This window comes from Pyrus communis, chromosome 11 (assembly GCF_963583255.1).
Source record: "Pyrus communis chromosome 11, drPyrComm1.1, whole genome shotgun sequence".
Classification (NCBI taxonomy): domain Eukaryota; kingdom Viridiplantae; phylum Streptophyta; class Magnoliopsida; order Rosales; family Rosaceae; genus Pyrus; species Pyrus communis.
The window spans coordinates 13,373,131-13,385,577 of NC_084813.1; positions in this window are offsets into that span (position 1 = coordinate 13,373,131).

The following is a 12,447-nucleotide window of genomic DNA, read 5'->3' on the forward strand; positions in this document are numbered from 1 at the left end:
CATCGGGCCCCTAAGGGTGGTGGATTGTTACATCCCACATCGCCTAGGGGTGAGGATTCTGTAAGCCTTATATGTATATTCTCATCTCTACCTAGCACGAGGCCTTTTGGGAGCTCACTGGCTTCAGGTTCCATCGGAACTCTGAAGTTAAGTGAGTTTGCTTGAGAGCAATCCCAGGATGGGTGACCCACTAGGAAGTTCTCTTGTGAGTTTCCAAAAACAAAACCGTGAAGGTGTGGTAGGGGCCCAAAGCAGACAATATCGTGTTATGATGGAGTCGAGCTCAGGATGTGGTAGGGGCCTGGGCAGGAATATGACACCCGATATGTCAAATTAAATTATTATTTTATTACTCTATTTTTTTTTCATAATTGCTATTATATATTTTATATTTTTACATATATAAATAATTTGATAATATAAATTCATACGACAGTACTAGTCCAAGAAATTCATATGACCCATACCCGGAGATCATCGAACCCAGAAACTCCTCAGCCCCAAATCTCTACCCTTCCCTCGACATGAAAGACCTCTACGAAAATCTATTCCTCAAAAACCCTAACCCTACCTACCAATACCACCCCTCTGCTCCGCCTGCGACATCGGCTCCACCCGAGTCGGCGACGAGATCCAGTGGCCTCTGGCTAAGGACGAAGGCATCGTTAAGCTTGACCACTTGCATTACTTTTTCTCCCTCTATGCCCCGCCAGATTCTGACTCTGGGCCCAGATCGGACCCAAAAGCGAAGATTAACTATCTGGACAATTTTTTGAACTACGGATTGATGATTGCATCAAAAGGGCAGGAGGGATTGGCAAAGGAATTGGATGGGATTTTGAAGAGTTATTGTAGTTTTTTGGTTCATAAGGTTTCGGATAAGGCAAAGAAGAAGGGGGAGGCGTTGGACGATACCCTAGCGTTAGAGACCTCACCGAAGGAGTTAAGCTCAGAGAAAAAGAAGGAGTTGAAGAAGAAAACAATAAAAAAAAGTATTTAATAATTAATTAAAAAGCATTTGGCGCTGCTATCAAATTTGGCAGCAAGGGGGAGATATGTCAATTCATGTCATGCCACATCAGATTTGGCTTTTCAGTTGGAAATCATTGTTGCTGTCTTTTGTTACTGTTATTGCTGGTTTGAACATTTTGACATCTTCTTTGAAGATGCTCTAAATTCTCTTTTTATTTATTTTTTTTCAATGGATGTGTCAAATATTTATTTTATTATTTTATTGGGCCTAGAGTTACATTAACTATTAAAAAATAATCAATTTAAATGTAGTTTTTATTCTATTGGTTGTTAATGGGACCCATGTATTAAAAAATTCAATTAAAAATATTTGACTCCTTCTTTGTTTGCTGTAAAAAAAGGCAGCTAGAAAGTAATGAGTCAAATGACTTACATGTCACATCATATATGACATATCCATTAGAGAGCACCTAAATGTCTTTTAATCCTATTTGGCATATTTGACATCTCCTTTGGAGATGGTCTGAAAGAAAATGTGATGTCAAATAGTTTTTAATTATTTTATTGTGTAGATCTCATTAATGCATTAATTATAGATCTTGAAAATTTATTTTAATTGATTTCTTTTTAAAATGGGTCCTATAAATATCATTTAAAACAAAAAATATATATATTGGTTGTAAAAAGAGAAAATTGGTTATTGCCACGTCAGTCATCAAATTAATATTTGACATTTATCTTTTGACATCTCTTTTGAAGATGCTCTTAAGAGCTACTATCAAGAGTCCATTGCTTTTAAAATAAACATAATATCTTAGTTTTACTTTTACCCAAAAAAAAAAATATTGCTTAAAGTAAAACAGTTTTTGGTAATAAAAAAGTTATACCAAATGGGACCAAGCATGCACTAATTAAGCAACGTATAAAATAGTTAGTTTAGTGGCTAAGTTTGTAGAGTTATTCCTTTATCTATTGTTTTTATATTTTGTGCTTATCCACTCGAATAATTATCAAATATTGAAATGGTAAGAGAATATAGGATTGATTAGAAAAGCCAATTATAAATGTCACAGTAGTGTGCTCATATCATATGTTGCAATCAAGCTTTTCGTCTAAAGTTAAATTCCACTAATTGTAGGAAAACTTGATCATCATTTAACAAACAAGATGATTATAAAACATGTATGATGATATGCACAATATCAGATAGTCATGTCCTTTTTTGTCAACATCAATATTCATGTTATTAGGTATGATTTTGGGCACGGTAGATAAAGGACATGCCAAAGGTATTAACCCAAACATGTTGTGCTAGAGAAACATCACACGCTTTTTTTTTTTTTTTTTTTTTTTTTAAACAAATTATTTACATTAAGAGAAATGGATTGAGTTTAGCCTCACAATAGACTAGCAATAATGTGGTTCAAATTCGTCTTTAGTGAGAATCGAACCTAAGACCTCTCACGTACAAGTGAAGAGGAATACCAATAGACTGTAGTACTATGTAGTCGCGCTTACATTTTTTTTTTTTGTTGGTAAATTTTTCGTTATAACCATCACCTTCTAATGTGGTGTTATTAGGTCTATCCATGTTGCGTTTGTGCTAGTATACAACTCACACTATAAACATGTTGCTCCTCAAGTTAATAACACATACTACTAATATTATGTGACAGTATCAGCGTTATTCTAAAATTTCAAATTTTCTCCATGCATGTTATTAGAGCATCATCTGCGGATGAGTTAAATCTAAAGCAAAATACCACAAAACTAAATTTAAAGGTATAAAAAAGCTCAAACCAAAATGTGGATTAGAATAGGAATTTTTTGTTGCCAACTTTAACATAAGAGAAATTATTGCCTATTCATTTTATTAATAGTTTTGTTGTGTAGATTCCAGTGATACACTAATAGTTCATCATGAAAACTGGTTTTAATTGATTTATTTTTAAGTGAGGCATACAAATATTATTAGAACAAAAATTTCATATCCGTTAGAGAAAATATAATATTTGCCATATCCACCATCAAATTAATACATTTTCATTAAGAGAAAATTGTAGCAATGGTCCATCAATTTTAACTCAATTGGAGCAATGGTCATTCAATTAAAAATTCATGACCATTGGTTCCTTATCTCATCAAAATGTGTAGCTATGGTCATTTTCATCAACTCTGTTAAAACTTCCACCAAAAGGAGTGACGTGCCATGCAAGTGAGATCAGAATCAAGAAGAAAATATGGGACACTAAATGAAAAATTGTACAAATGATCCATCAACTTTAACCCAATTGGAGAAATGGTCCCTCAACTTTCACCCAATTGGAGCAATGGTCCCTCAACTTAACCAAATTGTAGCAATGATTATTGCTACATGACTCTTTTTAACGAAGTTCTGACAGAGTTGACGAAAAAGAGCATAGCTGCACATTTTGAGGAGTTAAGAACCATTGGTCATGAATTTTTAGTTAAGGGATTATTGCTCTAATTGGGTTATAGTTGAGAGACCATTGCTACAATTTTCTTTTCCATTAAAGATGTTGTTATAAGGCAGATGCATACTGATACTACACCAATTTAAGCCAAGTTATGCCAATCAGGGTGCGTTTGTTTGCACTCACTAGCATTCACTGGATTGGACCGGATTAACTGGCAGAGTAGTACATGTTTGTTACACGCCAGGACAAAGTTTAATGAGACTCGCCCCAACTAAACGGGACTAAGCTCTTCGCTAAAGGGTCTTAGCGAAACCCCTCGAAATCGGCCGGACTGCTAAGCCACTCCTCTCTGCTACGCCCCCCTCGCTTTGCCCTTCCCATCTACCAACTCCCTACTTCGTCTTGGCGTGTAACAAACCATATCCAGCAAAATTCAAAACAAAAAAGGCAAAATTTTGCAGTCTTTCCATTTTCCAAATCATATCCAAATCCAAAATTCTAAACAAAAAAGAAAAAAAATTTACAAAATCGTTGTAAGTATGAAATGCATAACAGTCGCTCTAATCACATATACACCAAGTCCTGACTCCTTTATCGCAGACCTTTGCCATTGACGCCGGAGAAGCAGAAACATAAATACCCAGATGACCCAGATTCTGATCGGGTTCTGATTCACCAATTGGGTCTTAGAAAAATTAGGAATAAAAGAGGCAGATGAATGGAGAACAAAAGGAAGAAAAGAGGGAGATGAACGGAGAACAAAAGGAAGAAGAAGATGGAGATGAAGAGGGAGAGGGAAGAAGAAAAAGAGGGAGAGGGACAAAGAAAAGTTAGGAAGAAAACAGAGGGAAAAGGGCAGAGAAAATTTAGGAAGAAATATGGGATGAACGGAAAACAATTGGGAATGGAATGATGTTTCTAGAATGAGAAAATAGACAGAAGTAATAATAAAATATTACTAAATATTTATTAAATAATATAAAATATTAATAAATATGGATTAAATAATATAATATTGGAATTTGTTATTATTCTGTTCCTTAGTCTTGACATAGCACCAAACGCTTCACTAAGTTAGTCCAGCTTAGTCTAGTCTAAGCTAGTCCAACTTAGTCCATGCAGCTAATCCAGTCAGAGACAGTCCGATGCAACAAACGTACCCTTAAAGTAGTGAAAAATTATAGGTTATTCAACAACGCAAAATACGTACCCTTAAAGTAGTGAAAATTTATAGGTTATTCAACAACGCAAAATGAGCATTTGATGTAAGTTTTTCTCGAGACATGAGTCCGTTTAATGTCGGTGGAGATCATTTTTATGACTAACTTCAGGATATAATTGTAGATCACAAGAACTAGCCGAGCAATATCAAGGGAGGAGGAAATCAAACACATAACATCAAGAATACTGATAAGTATTGTAAACTAAGTAAGTTACAAATTTATTATAACTAAATTATTATGTGGGGTTGCAGATGAAATTTTATTATGATGACGGAAAACAATAATGTTTATTCAATATGATGCTGGTGTGATCTCATCTATTCATTTCTTTAATATTTAACCTACTAATGCTATTACACAAATAAATAATATAATAAAAAACTGTTGTGTGGGGTTTGTAGACGAGAAAATCACAGGGATATTACTGCCATTTCACTACAGAGGGAGAGTTAATTCTCCATTCTCTGCCGTCCTCGATAAGCGCCAGCACACTACAGTCCACGATAAGGACGTCTCCACCAAAATACTTTAATTAATTAATTTGTATTTCTAATTTTCGAATTCATAGAAATATTGTAATTTTTTGTTAGATTCAGTTCAATCCCTTGGAACTTCAAGCAGCAGGCCACGTGGGCACTGTCACACACAGCAGACACCGCCACGCGGTCCTCCCTGTTGACTTACACGTGTTCCGTAATGACGGCTGTTAGGCGAGCCTTCGTTTGGTCATAGTTTGTGAAGTCACTCTCCTTGCACGTGGTAGAGGCCGAGTCAGCTCCGACACTGAGGGGCTGGCTTTGGGGTCGCAGGATCGTATGATTCGCATCCGACGGTCGGTAAAAGGTACGAGGCTGTAACTGTTTGTGGACTACAATTATGAGCGCTCAATGTCTGACAAGAGGTTAAAAAACCTCTAAAGGGTCAACTTTATGTGCCCTTTTTTGGTTTTTTACTTTCAATTTCTTGAGCGTAGCTGTGGTTGGTTAGTGGGTGAAAGTTTAAGTTGGATCGTACTGCTATTGGTTACAAAAGTTTGGTTGAGTATATTTCAAAATTCTTTTTTTAACCGAATGATATATTTTATTAAATGCAAATTGAAAAGTTTTCATCTTTAGTTAAAGTGTTGAAAAGAAATTATAGACCAATACAATCCCACCTAAACAATCCTTATTGTTTTTTAACAAACGCAACCGATGCGCCGTTCGGTTACCTTCGCTATAAGTAAACTCGAACATGATGATCCTCAATTCGTTTGCAAGATCCTAGACTAAAACAATAAATAAATTTATTTATTTTTAGTCAAGTAAACTCACTAAAATTTTTTAAATACATAGATTGACTTCCTCAAAATTACACTAGACAGAATAAATTCGTACAAACATGAGGTAGCATTTGAACATGATATATATATATATATGGGATTCCAATTTTTTTTATAAAAATGGAGATTAGTTGTGGGGTCCACACGACATCGAATTTTAACAATCTGAATCGTCTATATTTCAACTTGCACCTCATAGATCATCCTTGCAAAATATTAGCCAAATCGGAAATATTTAAGACATCTAATTGGGTTATAAAAAAAATAACAAATACTTTGTTATATAAGAAACAATTAAATTTTATTTTGATAATTAAATAGGCAAATGATTTTGGATTGAATTGAATTTTTGAAGGATGATCTATGAATCGAGATTTACAAACTAGATGGTTCTAATCATTGAAGTTCGATGTGCAGTGAGCCCCACACCTAGTCCCTATTTTTTAGAAAAAATGGGGATCCTTTTGCATAAAGGGCATGAATATACATATACATATAAAGAAAAAGAATAATGTCAAAAATAAAAATATTATTTGATTTATAACTTTTTTAGTAGAACGACAACATTATAAATTAATTAGTTAGTTAATAGCTGGAAAGAAAATAGAGATCAAATTTGTACTAGGTGCATAGATAAGATATATTTTCGCTTATGCGATAGTGTCATCTGCAATATTTGATTCATCATTCGATAAAGCTCAAACGAGTAACACCATATTCATTTATGAATTCATGTGTGATTGAGCGTTACTAATGGTAATTGTATATTACTCTATACTAAAATTGAGGTGAAAAAACATTGTTCATTAACAATGTTTTCACGAAAATGCCATTCTGCTGCTTTTAATCCCTAACTCATTTTTTGTGTTGCACATTAGATTTACGAATTTGCCCCTCATATACACGTGTTGGTCATCGTGGGAATCTAAAAAAAGCTGGCAACTGGGAGTCTTTCTCATTCCATTACCTATTCTCAGCCTTTTCTTCGTCCTACGTTTTCTTTTTTTTTTTCTCGCTTCCATGCGACGCACTAGTGACCATTATACTCCTCCCAACCACCACCAATATATCCCTATCACTCTTCTTAGTCAAAGTATCACCAATTTTGTCGCTGTTTTGGTGTAAACAATACTTAGGATTTCACATTGATTTTTTGGCAACCTAATTCTGGTCGATAGCCGATGAATTGGACCTCACCATTAACTGGAAACAATTCATCTCACTCCCATGAGATAAATTTAGGTATTGCATGTTGGATTTCAGTTCATTTTAAGGCTAGTAAAAGGTAATCCTAATATCTGCATTTTTCCAATGAGTTCTAGAAATCCAACAGGTAATTTCAACGAAACAACAAGAGAAAAATTCTAAGGAAAAAACATGCACAAATCCCTTATAGAAATCAACAAGGAGTGCTGGGAAAGAATGTGGATTTGTCTTAAGAAAAGGAGAAAGCATTAACCAGCTTCTCTTCAACCGATATCGTTACATAGATTTTCCTTAAGATAATGAACTAAGCACGAGGAACTATGAAAAAGATCATCATGATGTCGTCAGTTTTCGCACGAGAAGAAGGAAAAAGTCTTATCAGGCATAATGTGTTTTGAAGTTTTGGGCCAAGATTTGATTCTTTAGCCCAATCCAATCAAGGCGGTTAATGTTGGGGTCCAAAAATTTCACTTAATGACCAATCATTTTGAAAGCATCACTAGCCAAGCTTAAATCCATGCAAAAGTGCGAAAACGAGATGTATGCAAATTTATGATCATGTCATGCCAATAAAATAATAGTTTATTGAATTTTTGTAAAATCACGCCAAGCCCATGCAAATCATGCATATTTACCGTGCCAAGTCATATTATAATATTAATGCATTAATATTTCACTTTGAGTCACGCTAAGCATGCGACAAGCTTAAATGAGTTGAAGCCACGTAATGGGGCTTGCTGAGTGGTTCGTGATGTAGATGGATACAGAAGTTTAATGGGCCTATGCTGAAGAATTGTGGAAGACTTTAGGCTGCTTGGGAGCACCAAAAACCAAGCCCATGATTTTGCCTTAACGTGGGAAGGCTTGAAAGATAACAGCTTTATCGTTACCCTTTCCCTTACAAACCAACTAAGATATTCAAGAACCAACCAAGCCAAGGTTGTGCTGACCAAATCACATTCAGCCTAGAACCGTGCGCCTCATTAATAGAGAGAATGAGTCTTTCCTTTCCAAGCTTACGTTGGAAAACAAGGGAAAAATAAGGATAAACATTGCCAAAAAGAGTTTATGGAAATTGGCATTGGAAGAAGAAGCTCTGGACAATGTGCCTAGCCCAGGCTTCACAAACCTAGTGACACTTTTCAATGCTATACCAAAAGGGAACTCCATATTGTACCTATGAAAAGAAGAAGGAAAGACTTAGCAGATTTGGAGAATGAGAAGAAACTAAGGGATTCCCCTAGCTGGAGATTGGAAGGATGCATGCTTCTATAAATAAAGACATTAGTATAGTGTAATGGAGAGACAACAACGCGGGAGGAAGAAGAACGACAAGTGCAAGAACACACCAAGCAGAACAAGCTTTCTCTAATTTTAGAAAACCCTAGTTCTTTAGAGATAAGCTTTCATTTCATTCCAAGTTTTCCCATAAGCTTTTCTAGTTCCTAAAAAACTACCAAAGCATTAGAAATCCTTGATTAGCCACTTCAAACCATATAACCAAGAATAACCCAACTCTCTTTTTGACACCAAACTAGTGCCTTTTAGCTTCCACACCATGCATCATTTGGGCAAGACATAATTTATTGCGATTACCAGTCGTTCCTAGTGTTTATTAATTTAATAAATACTCCTCAAAGATGCCAGAATCAGCGAGGGAAACATTTGATTATCGAGGGAAGCACTTCGCCAGAGATGGGGCATTTAACTATCATAGGTTGAATTAACAATTGTCGGAAGAGCTTCCATAGCTACGAGAAGAGCTTTCATAGCTGCAGGAAAACCTTCCATAGTTGCGAGAAGTACTTCCTTAACGCTAGAAGCACTTCATCAGTGTCGAAAGCTCTCAACATAACACCAGACCAAGCACCCAAGAGCTGCTAGGAGAACAACAAAGCATTCTCTTGGACTTACATTTCCTTCGGGATGTTTTCGGCATAGTCCTTGGTAACTTAGAGATGGGGGATGTAAAGGTTTTGGATCGTCTCTTTATAATACAAGCCCATTAAAGCATTTGACACAAAAACCCCTAACATAGAGCAAGTTTCTCTCTACTTGTCTTTGAAAAGTAGTCTCTCTGCACGCGTTCATGCGCCATTGAGAGGCCTTTCTATTTATCACAGATGAGCCTTATCTATCCAATTTGAAAAAATAAGGGAAACAACTATATAAAATAATGTAGAAAACGTCAAACGCTGCTTGACAAAAGGCAATAATGTTTGTTCTTCAAACTGAAACATATAGCTTACCAAAGGAAAAAATTAAAATAATAAGTCATTTACTCCTCATTTTATGATAAATCTCCCTCCATATCGCTTTCTTCATCCCTAGGGTGCTAGCTTTATATAAATATAATATAAATTAATGAGAGGTATTCTTGGTATATTAAAAGCTTCACTACTCCAGGGTGTTGGCTTTATATATATATGAGATATGATTAAGGGACAAATATTTTTACAATTCCTTGTAGTCTTTAGATTTTATAACATTCAACGGTCTAGATTAATAGTGATGTGGAGAGTTTTAAACATTAAATGACTTGGATGATGATGTGGATTATAACTAATAAAGAAAACACTAATCTAAATTAAAAATTAATATCTAATAGGATAAAATTGAAAAAACCAATAATCAAACTTTGAAACTAGCGTAAAAAATAAAAAAAAAATAAGAAAAATAAAAATATGAAAATACTATAACTTCTATCTCCCTCCCTGCAATGCCTTGCATGAAATCTCCTCTTGCATTTTATAAAAAATGAACCCTAATAAATAACAAAAAAGGAATGATTAAAAAAAAAAAGTTGATACCAGGGATAGGATTAATACTCAGCGAAAACGAAACTGCTATAATAAAAAAAATTTGAAAGCGCAAACGAATGAAATCAAGTTGTTTATAAGTACACGACACGAGGAATAACACACAGAATTCTTTGAGCCCTTCTCTATATGTCTGCCATATTAAGTCATATCATATTTTTTTCATAATGAGTCTTAAAATATATTTTCTAAATATTGATTTCCATTATGTTTTTATTTTCTCATGAAGAAGAATTTAGCTTGTTGTGACATAAATTATGGTACAAGTGTGATTGTGTAAATCCTTAGTTGATTTGGTTTACTCTTTATACTAGTGATTCTTTCCTGTTAGGATTTCTATTACTTGGAGAACAACTCTCCTCATGGTTTACTATAAATAAATGCACAAGCAAGGGGAAATACACATCCATGAGATTTCTCAATTCTCTTTCTCTCTTCTTTGTCGCACCTCTCAGAGAAAATATGTCATAACACGTTATCAGCATGCTCCTAACGTTGCGCTAAGGAAATTTTGCTACAAGCTAGTTCACAAGATCCATCATCGCAATCTAGGTTCTTTTAAAACACAGTCTTAATTGTCGATATTTTTTCAGCTTGATTCCATGAAACATTCACCATTGAGTATGAACCTTAATTTTTTTTTATTACCAAATTATATACTCTACGCAAATTATTGTTTGCAATTATATTACTATTACTGTTATAATTATGGTGAATTGTATCTATGTAAATAAGAAATGAAGAGGAAGAAACAAATTAGAAAAATCGCGCTCGAGCCATGGCTGAAAGTTGTAAGCTAGCATTGAGTCAAGTTGAGTTGCTTAGGCCGTGGCCTAAAGCCGTGCTTTCACAGCTTTCGGTGAACCCAATTGTCTTCAATGACAACCAATGAGATTTTAGTCGAAATTTCATCAAATCTGTCAAGATTCAAAGTTAAATCACCAAGCTTTAGACATGCCCGACGTCGAGATCCTTCCAGTGTCGATGTGCAATGGGTTCCGACCAACCCACACTCGTTCCGATGTGTTTGGCTTGAAATTGTGGCCACTTGTGGCGGCCACACCATCTTCCTCAACAAAGCCTACACCTAATCTTGCTGGGGTGTGCTTGACTCAAACCCAAGGCCTTTGGGCGTCCATGTGCTCAGCCCATACTCCACCCATCCCACTATTTTGGGCCTGGGCTTTTCTGCTTTTGGCCCCTCCTATTTAGGGCCAAGTCTATTTGCAGACCTTAGAAAAAAAAAGACACATTTAGGGCCAAGTTTGTTTGCAGACCTTAAAAAAAAAGACACATATAAGCCCAATTTGGCTTTGTGTGCTATTTTTGGGCTTTCAGTCCACTTATTTTCTCCTAATGAACTTGCAATCCAATCCGAGTATGTGAAAATTATTTTTTCTTCTGGGCATATTTACTTTGCCCATATGAAACCCGAAACCATATTTATTTGGACTTGGCTTTCATTTTTCCTTTCTTAGCCCAACATTTGGACACGGGTTATGTTAAGCCATTTAATTTAATTTAATTAATTTACTTGCTTTAGGGATATATTGCCTTGTATATATGTGTTTTTTATAGGAATTATGAACCCGAATTTCATACCTTTAATTTGAACTCGAAGTTTCGAATAGTTCAATGGAAATTTGAAGTTTTCATAAAACACACAACCATGAAACTCAAAGTTTTTCATGCTAAATTTAAACCAAACATGTCTATACAACCCGAATGTTCTACTTTGTTACTATGGATGTTTTTTACCCATAGTACTGAACAAGATCTTGTACCCTCCATTGCAGCAATATGTTGAATCTTAACAAACTTGACTTTATCGCTTTGGAAGTATCTAAAAGAAACTACCTGAAATGGGTTCAAGATGTGAAGCTCCACCTCACTGCAAAGAGTTTTAGGGCTACCATTGAAGTTGAGACGAATAACCAGGTTAACGAAACTAAGACGAATAGCCTGGTTAAGGAAGCTGAGACGAATAACCCGGTTGACGAAGCTGACAAAGTCACTGCCATGATCTTCATCCAAAGACACATGCATGATGCATTACAAACCGAGTACTTCATTGAGGATGATCCAAGAGCTTTATGGCTCGCTCTAGAAGAGTTTTTTTTATTATCAAAAAGATTAACTTCTTGCTTGAAGCAAGACACGACTAGCAGCATTTACGCTTCCAACACTTTAAATTTGTGAATGAATACAACTATGAAGTTTGTTGAATTCGTTCACTTCTCAAATTCAGTATAGAAGACTTGACTAAACAGGATCCCCTAGAGAATACCTATTCAACCTTCAATACCACCAATATTTTCCTGGAATAACAATATAAGCCATAGAAGCTTACCAAGTTTTGGGATTTGATATTTGTCTTACTAGTTACTGAGAAGCAAAACTAGATTTTGATGAAGAATCATCAAGCTAGACCTAATGACTTGAGCGTTGTGCCTGAAGCATATGCTAAC